At 45.2% G+C, this 14,597-nt stretch overlaps 1 protein-coding gene across 2 annotated transcripts in view; it reads right to left on the bottom strand.

Annotated features, from left to right (window-relative positions):
* adamts7 (ADAM metallopeptidase with thrombospondin type 1 motif 7) overlaps window positions 1–14,597 on the bottom strand; it is a 121,318-nt gene that overhangs the window by 93,427 nt on the left and 13,294 nt on the right. The window lies entirely within an intron of this gene.

Genomic DNA, 14,597 nt, shown 5'->3' with positions numbered 1-14,597 from the left:
GCTGGAGTAACTCTGTGGGACAGACAGGATCTCTGGAGAGAAGGAATGAGTGACGTTTCGGCCAGACTTATCACGTACCCGCTCCTTCCCCACCCCTTTCTTTCACCTCTATCTACCAGCTATGTCCCTTCTACAGCAACAGTCTGAAGAAAGGTCTCGACCAAAATATCGTCTGTCCAGTTCCCTCCTCAGATGCTGTCTGACCCACTGAGTTCCTCCAGCAGTTTGCAAAAAATACCACCATGCTAGTTGTTGATTTGGATTCAGACCAGGGAGCGAAGGCAGATTTCTTCACAACAATCCAGTCATTTCATGATCGCCATTATTGATACCAGCTCAGCATTCCAAATGTATCAACTCTTTAATTTAAATTTCTGAGCTGCTATGAAAGGATTCAAACTCATTTTGCTGGATTGATAGTCATGTCTCCAGATACAAGCTCTGTGGTTGGCCATTGTGCTGCTTCTAAAGGGCATGGCTGGTTTTAATGCCATTCCCTAAATTGGATCTTCCTCAATTGTTTCTTTACTAATTCCCAACAGCCTTAGTGAAATCACCCCTTCCTGCATTCTGGGAATTACAGTTTACGTAATCAGGCTGAAGAAAGGAAGCCGGGATTCTGGAAATCTTCATCAAAATATTTAAAGTAACATCTTACATCAGTACCCATTTCCCAAATGTAAACATGTTACTCTATAATTAACTCACAGAGCCACATCTTCAACAGCACTGGCAGAAGGGTTTAATTATGGTGTGACAAATAACATGCACATATAATTCCCTTTCTAAATGTGCACCATGGGTGTTAATGGTGAGTAGAATCGAGGTTTCCCTTCTAGGGAGAGAGAACAGATCTGGTAGCCAAAAATGGGAGGATCCTGTTTGTAAGATGCTTAATGCTATCTCAGTTGGGTTCATGGATCATATATTTACTAACTTCAAGTTCTCAAACATTTTCTTCAAAAACATTTTCACAGCTGAATTTTCATTAGTCTAGTTCACATTAGTCTAGCTCATTTAATATACAGAAAGTTAGATTAACAAAAAAACTGGAAATTAAACAATTGTGGAATTTTTATCATCGTGAACACAATACAGGAATGAAATGGACGAGATTATTCTACTGGGAGCAAGGAGACAGAGGGAGAGAGGAGAGGGAGAAGAGAGAAGGAAAGGAAAGAAGGGGAGGAGAAAAGAAAGGAGAGAGAGAGAAGGAGATGGAAAAGAAGGGTACTAAGAGAGAGGAATAAATAAACACAAAAGACAAGTAAGAACAATTAACTGTTCTGAAGTCAATCAAATATTTCAATTTCTAAACAGACAAAAGTAATTCTGTTCAGTCTAAGGCTCTGAACCTATTTGATCCTGTGAAGAATTGTAACAGTCTGGTACATTTCCATCTGTGGATCATTGTGTCCTGTCAGGCTCAGAATAAGGAATCAGTACTGAGGCGGGGAGAGGTTTCTTTAAGCAGGGTGTGTGAATCTTTAGATGCTGAGCTGTGGCTCAAGGCTATTTTCAGGGCTAAGATCACTAGATTCTGGGCCATTAAGGCAGGAAACTGGACACAAACACAGGATCAGCCACGAACGTACCCAATGGTTGGCCAGGAGTGAGCAGATTAGAGGCCTACTCCTGTCTCAGGTTATAGTCAGAGTCATACAGCACGGAAATCGGCCCTTCGGCCCAACCTGCCCATGCTGTCCCATCTACACTAGCCTGTGTTTGGCTCATACCCCTCTAAACCTTTCCTGTCCACGTACCTGTTGTCAAGGTTCTTGTGACAGAGACTCAAATGGGGCAATTTTAACATATTGCCTGTAGTGTTGGAGGGCCTGATGGCCTCATCTCTGACTGCTGTAAAACTGGGGTGCAACTAAATCTGCTGCTTTCTTTACCTGGTTAAAGTGACCCCCCCCCCCCCCAAATGGTGACGGTGCCACCTAGTGACAGTCACCATTACTGCAGTGATCAACACTGCTGCAGTGAGAGACTGAATCAAATCCAGAAAATGTTGGCACAACCCCAGCGGGTCGGGCAGTCTCACCCGCAGTTTCCAGTTTTGTTTCAGATTTTCAGCATCTGCAGCTTTTTAATTCTGATTTCTCACAGATAGTTCAGATATAAACCACAGCCATGATCACAATGAATGGCGGTGCTAGCTCGAAGGGCCGAATGGCCTCCTCCTGCACCTATTTTCTATGTTTCTAACACAGTGGGCTCATTCTATGCCACTCACTGGACGCTGATGGTGGGAATGGCGGGCTTGTGGAGTTGGATTGAAGTGAGGGGTAAGTTGTGAATAGATGACAGAAGATAGGCACAAATGCATTTGCTGCTGTAAAACAACACGTACAACGTATGTCTCTTTGAAGCAAAACATTACTGTTGGAAGAATATTGTACATGCTCTGTTATTCCACGTGCAATTCCACCCACTGTGTTGTTCCAGAGAATCTCTGCTGCCCAAGGTTGCTCCCTCTTCCTGAGGCTTTGTGTGCAGTTTATCACAGCGCTCATGTGTCTGAGCATAACTGAGAAACAGACCAGCAGACTTCACTGTGCCTGTGAGAGAGAGACAAAACGGGGGAGGGACACTGATTGACAGGGGGGGGGGGGGGGGGGGGGAGTGGGAAAGGGAGAGAGAGAAGGAGAGGAGAGAGAAGGAGGGTATAGAGAAGGAGTAGAGGGAGAAACAGAGGGGTAGAGAGAGTGTGTGTGTGAGTGAGAGAGAGAGAAATGCAGAATAATTGGCAGATTGTGGCCTCGGTGGGAGAGCATTGGAAAATTGAAGATAAGAGTTAAACAAGGGCCCCAGAGGTGCAGACTTGAGTCTTGGAAATCACCCAGATTAGGTCCCAGGCAAAACTGTGGCAATGATGAATTAACGTGGATGTTATCTGATGTGGTGTCTGCCCATATCAGGTTGTGTAGCGAGTCCCTGTGCTTACAGCTCGTGGCTTCCCCCTCTCCACCGCCCCCCCCCCCCCCTTCGATCGAGACCGTACCATCTGTAGCACAGGCACAATGAATAAATGCAGCACGAGCTTCAGCAACTCAGCCAACGACAGTTCCTTAACCCCTTCTGTGCTCAGTTCCACATTCTGCGGGCTCAGCATTAGCATCAATAACTGCAGTTGAGTTATTGATGTCAATGCTGTTAAATTAGGGAGGAGTGGATGAGTGGCTGATGGATAGGTGAAGGTGGGGAGCTCACAATCAGCTAGAGGTCATTGGACTGTGATTCCACATCCCTCCTCTCTCCCCCTCCCCCACTCATAACAGCAAGTCTCCAATAGCAAGCAAAGAGCAGCTTGAAGCATGATAGTGATGCCCCCCTTTGTTAAATAGCCAAACATAAACACCAGCTAGATTCACACATTGCATACACAAGATCTGTGGCCCACTGGATGGTGGGGTGAGATGGGGCATTGTTTTACAACCAGCACAGGTTCGATGGGCAGAGTGGTCTCCTTCTCAGATGAAAATATTCCATGAATCTGCTGGAACTGGTGACTGGTACAGAAGGCACAAAATGATGCAGACAAACACACCCTAGCAATTACCAGCTCCCTCACAGACAGCGAACAAATCTGGAAACAAAGATTGATTTGTATTTCTATTTTGCCTGTGGCCACAGAGTACCCCAAAGAGCAGTCACTGCCACAAAGTAGGGAACATAACAGGAAATGTATGCACAGCAACTTCTCATGCTCAATGTAACAATGACCAGGTCAATCCGTTTGGTGGTGTTAATTAAAGGATAAATATTCACCACTTTACCAGGAATACCTTGGGAAAAGTGCCATGGGATGTCGTACATCCCTCTGAAAGGAGAGAAATGGTCACTGTTTATATTCTATTGTTTTATATCAAAAGACAATGTCTCTGACAACATTGCATTCCCTCCAGACTGCCATGGGTTTTCCGAGAGTGAGATTTGAAACAATGAACAGCTGCTACAGATAGTAGTGGGGAAGGCATACATCATGAGGAGTTGAGTATAAGGGTTGTACAATTGTACAAAACATTTGTTAGGCCTCATTTAGAGCATTGTGTGCAGTTCCGGTCACCACACTGTAGGAAGGATGATGAAACTGGAGGGGGTGAAGGAAAGACTCACAAAGATGCTGCCTAGACTGGAGGGGTTGAGTTGTCAGGAGAGATTGGTCTATTTTCCCTCGAGCAAAAGAGGCTGAAGGATGACATGTGAGAGGTATATAAAATTATATATAAAATAGTGAGAGGCATAGAAAGGGTAGGCAGCCAGAGGGTTTCCCCATGGTAGGAGAATCTAAAACTAGAGGACAGAGGTTTGAGAGAGCGAGGAGTTTTTAAAAGGATCTGGAAACAAAGATTGATTGTATTCTATTTCTGAGGGGCAGGTTTTTCCCAAAAATGGTAGTTGGTATCAGGAATGAGCTGCCAGAAGAGGTGGAGCCAAGAACAATAGCAAGATTTTCGAGCATCTGGACAGGGACTTGAATGAACAAGGCATGAAGGGATATGAAATTAATGCAAGCAAATGGGATCAGTATAGATAGGCATGATCGTTGGCATGTGTGCATTGGGCAAAAGGGCCTGTTTCTAGAGTGTACGCCTATATGACTGTATTACCCACTGATACAGACTGATGGCTGCAAGGCAAAGGAGCAGCACCACAGTGAAACATGAGCTGGCCCAGGTCACAGTACGGCAGCTGTGTGGCTCCATACTCCTGCTACCTTTCAACACGAATTGACTTTCATGACCAGAAGCAACTTTACTAATGAGCCTGGAAGATTGGGTTGAGCTAACCCAGATTAGGATGTCACAATGTGTAGGAAGGAACTGCAGATGCTGGTGTAAACTGAAGATAGACACAAAATGCTGGAGTAACTCAGCGGGACTGGCAGCATCTCTGGTGAGAATGAATGGGTGATGTTTCAGGTCGAGACCCTTCTTCAAACTGAGAGCAGGGCTCTAGGCTGAAGAAGGGTCTCAGACCTGAAACGTCACCCATTTTGGCAAATGCTGCCTGTCCCGCTGAGTTACTCCAGCAGTTTGTGTCTATTTTAGGATGTCAGAATCCGTGCCAAGCATTTATTAAAACCTTGCATTGTGAAATGTTGAGTAAAGATTGATGGGAGGCAGAATCTGTGGGGTATCCCCACCGGGCTAGTTGTCCAGGAGAACTGTTATGGTTTATTGGGGCAGTTTAATGCTTCAGTCGAAGAGCTGGTTGGGTATCCGGTTTCCAGTATTTCCAGCTAAGGCAGAACATGCTGTAAATATTAAATACTAGGAATAAAATATTTGATGAGGATATGGCACAGTGTATTTAGGATGAAAGTCACACAGACGTCTGGGGAGAAGGCAGGGTTTTTTTAGATTTCTGTGTAATGGATCCCACTTCTTAGCCTAAGACTATATGAAGCAGAATGAGCATCACAGAAGCAACCTCTTGATGAAAGCAGTTCTGAGGAAGAAGCTGACAGGCACTCTGCCCAAACAGTTGGCCAACCTTGCAGGGGGCCCAATTAGTGAAGGATATCATCACCATTGCAGAATCTGTGGGCTCACACATGAGAAGTGTGAGTAAGTGAGTACCCTGATGAGAGGCCAGGCCCGGAGTAGACCTCCTGAAGAAATTTCTAATGGAGGAGTGGGGCAGAAGCTCATCTCTCTTTGGTTGGTGGCCAATGAAGGTTCACAACGATTACTCTCCAGTGCAGAAAGGTTTAAAGGTTAATTGGCTTCTGTAAATTATAAATTGTCCCTACTGTGTGTAGGGTAGTGCTAGTGCACAGGGTGTTCGCTGGTTGGTGTGGACTTGGTGGGCCGAGGGGCCTGTTTCTACATAGTATTACTAAAGTCTAAAGAATGAGAAGGTCTCTGCTCAGAACCAGCGTAACCCTGTAGTTATAGCTCAGTTATAGCTCTCCTCTCTAACTCGGGAGATCATGGGTTTGAATCTCCATTCATTTCCTGTTTATGTGGCTAACTACCTCTTAAATACTGGAGATAGACACGCAGTAACTCGGAACAGGCAGCATCTCTGGAGAGAAGGAATGGGTGACGTTTGGGGTCCCTTTAAGAAGAAGGGTCCCTGAGACCCTTCTTCTTAAATATCAGTATTGTATCTGCTCCCACTCCTTCCCCCAGCAGCATGTTCTGACACCTACCACTTGGAAGGGAAGATATAGACAAAAGAACTTGGGAGTTGCTAAAGGTAGATATGTTCAGTAGGTCAGGCTGGGCATGTTCTTCTTTACAATAGACAAAAAAAAATAATAAAGAAACAAACAAGTTGACCTAATATAACAAGTGTGGAGGTAAAAGGAAACTGCAGGTGCTGGAATCCTAAGCAAAAAAAAGTGCTGGAGGATGCTTCAGACTGAAGAAGGGTCCTCAGGCAAAACATCATCTGTCCATTCCCTCCACAGATGCAGCCTGGCCCGCTGAGTTCCTCCGCATTTTGTTTTTTAATATCACAGGTGGACGACTGGTGCGGAGAAATCATGTCACCTGAAGCTGTAGAATTTTGCGACTCCTCATTCTCTAAATGCTCCCATTCACTCATTGACCAGACAACCAGGTTGGCACGGTGACGCCGCGGTAGAGGTGCTGCCTTACAGCGCTCGCAGCACCAGAGACCCAGGTTCGATCCCAACTACGGGTGCTGTCTGGATGGAGTTTGTACGTCCCCCCGTGACCTGCGTGGATTTTCTCTGAGATCTTCGGTTTCCTCCCACATTCCAAAGACGTGCAGGTTTGTAGGTTAATTGGCTTGATATAAGTGTAAAATTGACCTTTGTGTAGGATAGTGTTGAAGTGCGGGGATCGCTGGTCGGTACCCTGTCAAAAACATCCCCTCTCTAACCTCCCACCTCCCTGCAGTTTAATCAGCTTCTTTCATTTCCTTCCCAGTTCTGACGACCTGAAATATGAGCTCTGTTTCTCTTCCCACAGCTGCTGTTTGACCTGCTGATCATTTCCAGCATTCTCTGTTTTTACTTTCAATTTCAACCGAGGCACAGATCGGGTAGACCAGGAATTACAGATGCTGGAATCTTGAGCATAACACAAGGTGCTGAATGAACTGAGTAGGTCCGGCAGCATCAGTGGAGGGAATGGACAGGCAACGTCTCGGGTCAGGGCCCTTCTTCAGACTGACCAGGGAAGACAGGAACATAAGGTGAGTAGATAGTCTTTTTCCGAAGGTGAAACTATCAAATACCACAGTGCATTGGTTTAAGTTGATTGAAAGAAAGTTTAAAGGAGATTTGCATGGCCTGACCTGCTGAGTATTTACAGCCTTTTCTGTTTTCATATTAGATTACCAGCATTTGCAGATTTTAAGATTTTCGGAGAACAGAGTTAATACTTCAGATAGATTACATTTTGGCATCCATAGCCACATAGTACGGTCCATATAGTACAGTGACAACAAGTCAGAAGAAGCATTTAGTTATGTTCTAAACTTGTGAAGGATGTTGTATAAATAAAGTCTTTCCATTTTTTGATGTCATGTGACCAACGTGCATTGGATGTGACTCTGGCATCACTGTTGTAATTATTACACGCAAGGCATGTTACTGACATAATCCCCCAAATATGCTGCAATGGCAGAAGGTTTTGGCATGGTTGCAATGGCTTTTGTGCTCAAATGTTCCACACATGTGGACTTGATGATAATCATTGCAAGAGCATTTATTTTGTAACATGATCGAGGGAACTGCCCAGAGGCATGCCAACAGAACTTTACTGCTGTCATAGCTGCTGAATTCTCTCAAGGACATCACAGTCTTTGGAGCCTCTCTCCACGGCTCTTGGGAATGCAGGGTCATTCCGCCCCTCTAATCTATTCTACTGAGATGATGGCTGGTCTACGTTCATTTCATTGACCTGGTTCATTCCTGTAACACGTGTTTCCCTTGTCTAACAAATATCAATTTCAGTTCTAATATTTACAATTGACCTTGGAAAAACACGGCTTTTGGGAGAGGGAGTTCCAGATTTCAACCTCCCACAATATGAGGAAGCACACACAGATGGAGCATTTTATTATAGATGGTCATTGTTGTCTCTCTCAACCCCACCCAGGGACTGCAAGATCTACCCTCGTAGGAAGTGACTCCATTTTCCAGAGCTTCCTGTCACATGAACTGCAGGAGGGCCACTCTGTGCCTCAAACCGTTTCCGTCGCCCAATGTCTGATCTGTATTGGTGCGGGTACCTATCCCTGGATATACTCGCCCATCCTTTACATTGATCTCAACCCTGCGGTCAGGGTGGTGAAGACCTTGTGGAGGGAGCACCAGGAAATATACCCAGGGATGGCCTATTGAGCAACAGAGCACAAATGAGGATACTGCTACATGCCTCTGCCCTGTCTGCAGGGTAACCCCGAGCTTCCAGTCTCCTCTCACTTAAATTCTCCATCCCAGCCCCACTCTGACTAGCCTCAGTAATCAACGAAAAATGCAACAGTTACAGATAACCACCCTTTCCATTTACAAAGAACTGGCTAGTTTTGAAAAAGGTCAACTTATAATATAAACTTTTTTTTTCCTCCATTCGCAGATGTGACTGTATTTTCAGAATTCTGCTTTATTTCAGGTTCACAGCAGAGTCTGTGCACCTCTCAGTTCCAGCAGCTTTCCTCTCTCTTCTCTTCTTCTATTTGCATCTCCTCAGTATGGATTAGTTGCAGATAAGGAGTCTTCACTGCCCTCTTATCACAGGCATCCCCTTGCTTCTCCCTAACTCTCAGGCAACATAAACATGTTCCTTGTCAAACATTCTTCTGACCTGATGAAAGGTAGGTCAACGTGATACGTTGACTCTGCTGCTCTCTCCACAGGTACTGCCTGATAGGAGAGAGTTGGGTGGAGATTATATCAAACTCTGAATAGTCGGACAGGCTCAAGTGGCTGAAAAATCTCAGATCCTCAGTAGCAAAGGGAGACCTTCAAAAGGATTCCAGGGAATAAGGGAGACCTTCAAAAGGATTCCTGGGGCAAAGGGAAACCTTCAAAAGGATTCCAGGGAATAAGGAGGCAACTTGGCTGAAGAAACCAAGTTGTTCTCTTTGGAACAGAGCGGTTTATGAGATCTGATAGAGGGATTTAAAATCTTGATGGGTATAGACAGAGCAGAGAGAAACTGCTCTCAATGGTAGAGGGGTAAGAACAGGAGGTCATAGAATGAAAGTGATTGGCAAAAAGAATCACAAGTAACATAGAGAAATTTCACACCAAGTGGTTGGAATCTGGTCGGGGGAAGAAGATGCAATCGGCATGTTCAAAAGGAAGCTGATAATAGGTTCCTGAATGTAAAGAGTTTTCAAGACAGCAGAGAGAGGGTGGGACTGTGGTATGCGGTGGTTTGCTCTTGCATATAACCAGTAAAAACACAAAGGGCCAAATGTCCTCCTTCCATGCTGTGACCTTTCTGTGATTCCTTTTTGCAGATGCCATCTTTTTGGTGAGACCCCCATCTGCTTTCACAAGTGGACATTTAAGATCCCACTACTTCATGAGCCCGCCCCGGTGTCCTGGCCAATCAACATCACAGTTTTCCCAGGTCTAAATGATGGTTGCCGAGACATGCGCGTTCAGCCGACATCGGTTCCACGGCTGAGAAGATCAGTGAGGCAGGAAACACAAGACACCTGGCAGTTTTGAACATCTTTACAGGAGCAAAGCCTCTCCTTTCCTATGCAGCGCACAAACAAAATTAGGTTATGAATGGGCATGAATGTCATAGGAGAACAGAAGCATAGGGTTAGACTGGATGGTTGGAAGAAGGATGTGGGCAAGATCAGTGGGAACGGGTGATGGACAGATGAGCAAGATCGTTAATTGAAGAGCAACTGCACAAGGTATTGTGGCTCGTGTGGCCGAGTGTGAAGTAACAATCTGGACGTTGTCCAGACAAACATTGTCTACTGGACGTATCTACACAACACGTCCAGGCTTCTTTGTCTATTGCAGATCACACTCACTTTGTTGCTTATGGGATAGTTTCCAATATGATGTGAATATTCTTCATTCATCCTCGCTTCCATTCTCTCTTTCTTTCTCTCTCTGTCCCTCTATTATAATTCTTCCACTTTTTTCTCATTCTTTTCCCTTCCTATCTCACTCTCACACCCTCACACCCACACACTCTCACACCCTCACACACACACTCACACCCACACTCTCACACCCACACACTCACACTCACACCCACTCACACCCACACACTCTCACACCCACACTCACACCCACCCACTCTCACACACACACTCACACCCACACTCTCTCACACCCACACACTCACACTCACACCCACTCACACCCACACACTCTCACACCCACACTCACACCCACTCACACCCTCACACACACACACTCACACACCCTCACACACACACACTCACACACCCTCACACACACACACACTCACACCCACACACACCCACACACTCTCACACCCACCCTCACACCCACACCCACCCTCACACCCACACCCACCCTCACACACACGCTCTCTCTTTATTTTTCGGGCTGGACAAACAACTTGTCATTGGGCCAATGGAAGAAAAGCCAAGGGATCAGCTACTGGTGATCAGGACTGGAAACTGGTGATTGGACAGGGATTTGTTTTCTCAGCTTACAATAGCTGTGAGTAAACGCTTCCCTGGCTGGGCCCGCTGCCCGCCCGAGGGGACTCCCCATCCTTAACCACTGGCAGCTGACATTCGTGATGTTTGGGAAGAAACAAGCACTGACATTTTCCACTGAGTTCAACTAATATCCTGTACCTGACGCACAGAAGGGAGAAAAGCAGAATAAACGATGAGCAGTGTAGAGCCGAGGTTGGCTGCTTGGTTTGGGTACACTCCTGGAAGGTTCACTACTGTAAGCTGAGAAAACATAGCCCTGTCCAGCCACAAGTTTCCAGTCCTGCCCACCACCAGCTGATCTCTTGGTTTTCCTTTCTCAATTAGACTAAAAATATAGTTACTGCTGGGTTGAAATTTCCTACCTAACCTGCCACAAAGTATTCACTTGCTGTCAAGCACAATGTAATCTTCAAAACAATTGGTGAGAAATGCTCTGGGAATACATGTTTTTCTGCCCTTGTCGTCTCTGCTCTGTCCCTGTGCTTCCTCCATGGCCTTGTCCCAAATATATCTATATGTGGCTTTGTCCTATGTAAACTGGAAAGTAAACAGGGTCTGCTCAATTCAATTGCCCGATTTCGAAGGGTTTCGGCCCGAAACGTTGCCTATTTCCTTCGCTCCATAGATGCTGCTGCACCCGCTGAGTTTCTCCAGCACTTTTGTCTACCTTCGATTTTCCAGCATCTGCAGTTCCTTCTTGAACACTATTAATACCCCAACTCTTGTACACCCCAGAATAATGTTTAGAGACAGCATGCAAACAGGCCCTTTGGCCCACCAAGTCCTCGTCGACCATCAATCACCTGTTCACACTAGTTCTATGTTATCCTGCTTTCTTGCCCATTCCCTAAACACCCAAGGCAATTTTGCAGAAGCCAATTAACCCACACGTCTTTGGGATGTGGGAGGAAACCAGACCACCCGGAGGAAACCCACAGGGTCACAGGGAGAATGTGCAAACATAGACAGCACCCTGGGTCAGGATCGAACCCAGTTCTCTGATGCTGTTGGGATCAGCTACACCAGCTGCACCACTGTGACTCCTATTATTTAATGTAATAAATAAATATATTTAAGAAAAATGCTTGTAGTCCATCGTCTTCCTCTGGAGTTGGTTCTAGAGGAACCATTAATCTCTAGGTCACCTGAGCATGGCGGAGGAGGTGGGCAACTTGCCATCCCATCTGAAGCAGTAGGTGTGGTTCACCATCAATTAACGACCAGCTCCTTCAGTTCTTCCAAGCAAGTTCCGTAACCAAAAGCAAAACACTGACAACTTGTGGAACAAATGCCAAAATTAAAACCATGGATAACCAATGCATTTGTTTACTCCCGTTAAACTGAGCACCCATCTTCACACTCCAGCAAGCATGAACGATCATTACTTTGACGAAGAGCAGGGGCATTCTCTCTGGCGTTCCAGCTGAATATCTATTCCTTCACCCAATCTCCCTCAGAACATAATAGTTCCGAATTTTGCTGAACGTGGGAAATTTCTGTGCAACATTTCCTACGGTGGAACAGTGACCATTCTTCAACGATGTTTCATTAGCTTAAGGGGACTCGGGAATGTTGCAATATCATGAATGTACTATAGAAATGCAGCCCGACCTTTTGCTGTTAAAACCTGCATCAGATACGGTTTGAGAAACTAAACCTTCCTGCATGTCCAAAGACACAACCTTTGACTCATCGATAAGTGGGCAGGAAATTCACAGGCTGTCTGAATTTCTGCCTTATGTAATATTTCTATCTTTTATAGATTTCCTCCTGGAAGCTTTGCCAGGTCCCTCTGCAGGAAGAGGATGCTACACACACAATGGTGAACTTGGCTTTGAAGGCATCCCGTATGTAGCAGTCACAGCTCACAGGAAGAAAGATCACGTCAGTTTGATGGGGGACTGTTGGAACATTCAACCATTCCATTGCTGCCTCTAAACTTGGCTCTTCCAGTAAACATTTGGCTGCCCTCCTTCATTCTCATCTCCGTAAAATTGAGCTCGTTCAAATCCTTGCTGCCTAGCTCACCCTGTTGATCCATCCTGAGTGGCAGGGGTTATAGGGGGAAGGCAGGAGGGAGAGATATCTCAGCCATGATTGAATGGCAGTAGACTTGATGGGCCAAATGGCCTAATTCAGCTCCTATCCCATATGACCTTATGATCCCACCTCAGCTCACTGACCACTTCTCACACCGACTCACTTCTCCGCAAGAGAATAAAATCTCTTGACGGCGGTAGCATAATCTAATTTAAGTTCAAGTAACTGATTTTATGACCATCAATTTCCTACTTTGTCATAAGGTCCTATCCGGTGCTCTAATGTTCGTCAGGTAAGAAATTCGGCCTTAATTGTGACTAAAGATGTACCAATGTAAATAATTCTTGTCTTCCCTCTGAAATTTTTAAGAAGGAACTGCAGATGATGGAAAATCGAAGGTAGACAAAAGTGCTGGAGAAACTCAGCGGGTGCAGCAGCATCTATGGAGCGAAGGAAATAGGCAACGTTTCGGGCCGAAACGTTGCCTATTTCCTTCGCTCCATAGATGCTGCTGCACCCGCTGAGTTTCTCCAGCACCTTTGTCTACCTTCCCTCTGAAGTGGTCTGTCCAGCCACTTAATTCAAGAGTAATTAGGTTGCTGGCTGCGTCAGGAACTTCCACATCCCACAAACAAATTCAATGACTGTACAAGTAACAACAGAAACAAAGATATGGGGAACAATGCACTAATAAAAGACAAGGCGTTATCTGCTGGTTCATCAAGAATTAGGCAAAAGTTCCTGACCACTTTGCCCAACACAGGTTCATGCCACCATTCTTGCTCCACACAATCCATAAAGCATATAACCAAAATATACAGATATTGGCCCCTACAGCCTGTCCTATCCACACCAATTGCGATGCCTGTCCAATCTAATCCTATTTGCCAGCATTAGTCCTGTCTCTCTGTGCCTTTCCTATCCAAGTGCCATTGTATTCCTATCTACCTTCATTATTTGTTTTGGCAGCACATTCCAGATATTCACCTCCCTCTGTGAACAAAAACGTACCCCTCACATTCTCTTTAAAATTTCGTCCCTCTCACCTTAAGCATTAGGTGGCCTCTAATGCTAGACACCCCTGACTTGTGAAAAAATACTCTATCCTATCTACACCCCTGATAATTTTATAAAACTCTATTAAGTCTCTCCTCAGCCTCTTACATTGCAAGAAGGATAAACCCAGCCCATCCAATCGCTCCTTATACCTACAGCCCCCATTCCAGGTAACCTCCTGGTGAATCTCATCTGAACTCTCTCTGTTGCTACCACTTCCTTCCTGTGGTGTGACAACTGAAAGGCAGATACATTTACGGTACACTCTCAAACTCGATTCTGCTTGGCAGTAACAGAGTTAAGAAATAACAAAAGATCCGAAGATCTATTCTGGGTGTAGTCCCGTCCATGGAAAATTGGAACAGCTGCCTCTTGGCTGAGCTCATCCCAGCCTTCGGTCTTTGCATCTTCTGGAGAATAATATATAATTACTCCTCTCAGGGACTTCTTTATAAATTAAATAATGGAGCAGAAATTTTATAAAGGAACCAATTTCTCCCCATGTCTGTTTAAAAACAAAGATATTTCAAAGAATGCCTCCACTCTCTGAAGTCACCAACTTGCATGCGAGGAACTTGCTATTTATTTGTGAAATTACCCAATGAGAAAAAAGTCTGAAAAATAATGAAAGAGAAAGGAAATGCTAATGAGCAAATGCACTGACAGATTATTGCAGTTAGGAGAATAGGAGAATGAATATGAACCTTGTTAAAGTCTCAGTCACTCTGTTGTAGCAAAGATACCATTAAGCTGGAAGGAGTGCAGAGATGATTTACGAGGATATTGCCAGGACCTGAGCTATATGGAGAGCTCGGGCAGGCTAGGATTTTATTCCTCGAAGTACAGCA

This window comes from Amblyraja radiata, chromosome 34 (assembly GCF_010909765.2).
Source record: "Amblyraja radiata isolate CabotCenter1 chromosome 34, sAmbRad1.1.pri, whole genome shotgun sequence".
NCBI classification, from domain to species: domain Eukaryota; kingdom Metazoa; phylum Chordata; class Chondrichthyes; order Rajiformes; family Rajidae; genus Amblyraja; species Amblyraja radiata.
The sequence above is the reverse complement of the archived record's forward strand: the minus strand, read 5'-3'. Positions and strand labels throughout refer to the sequence as shown.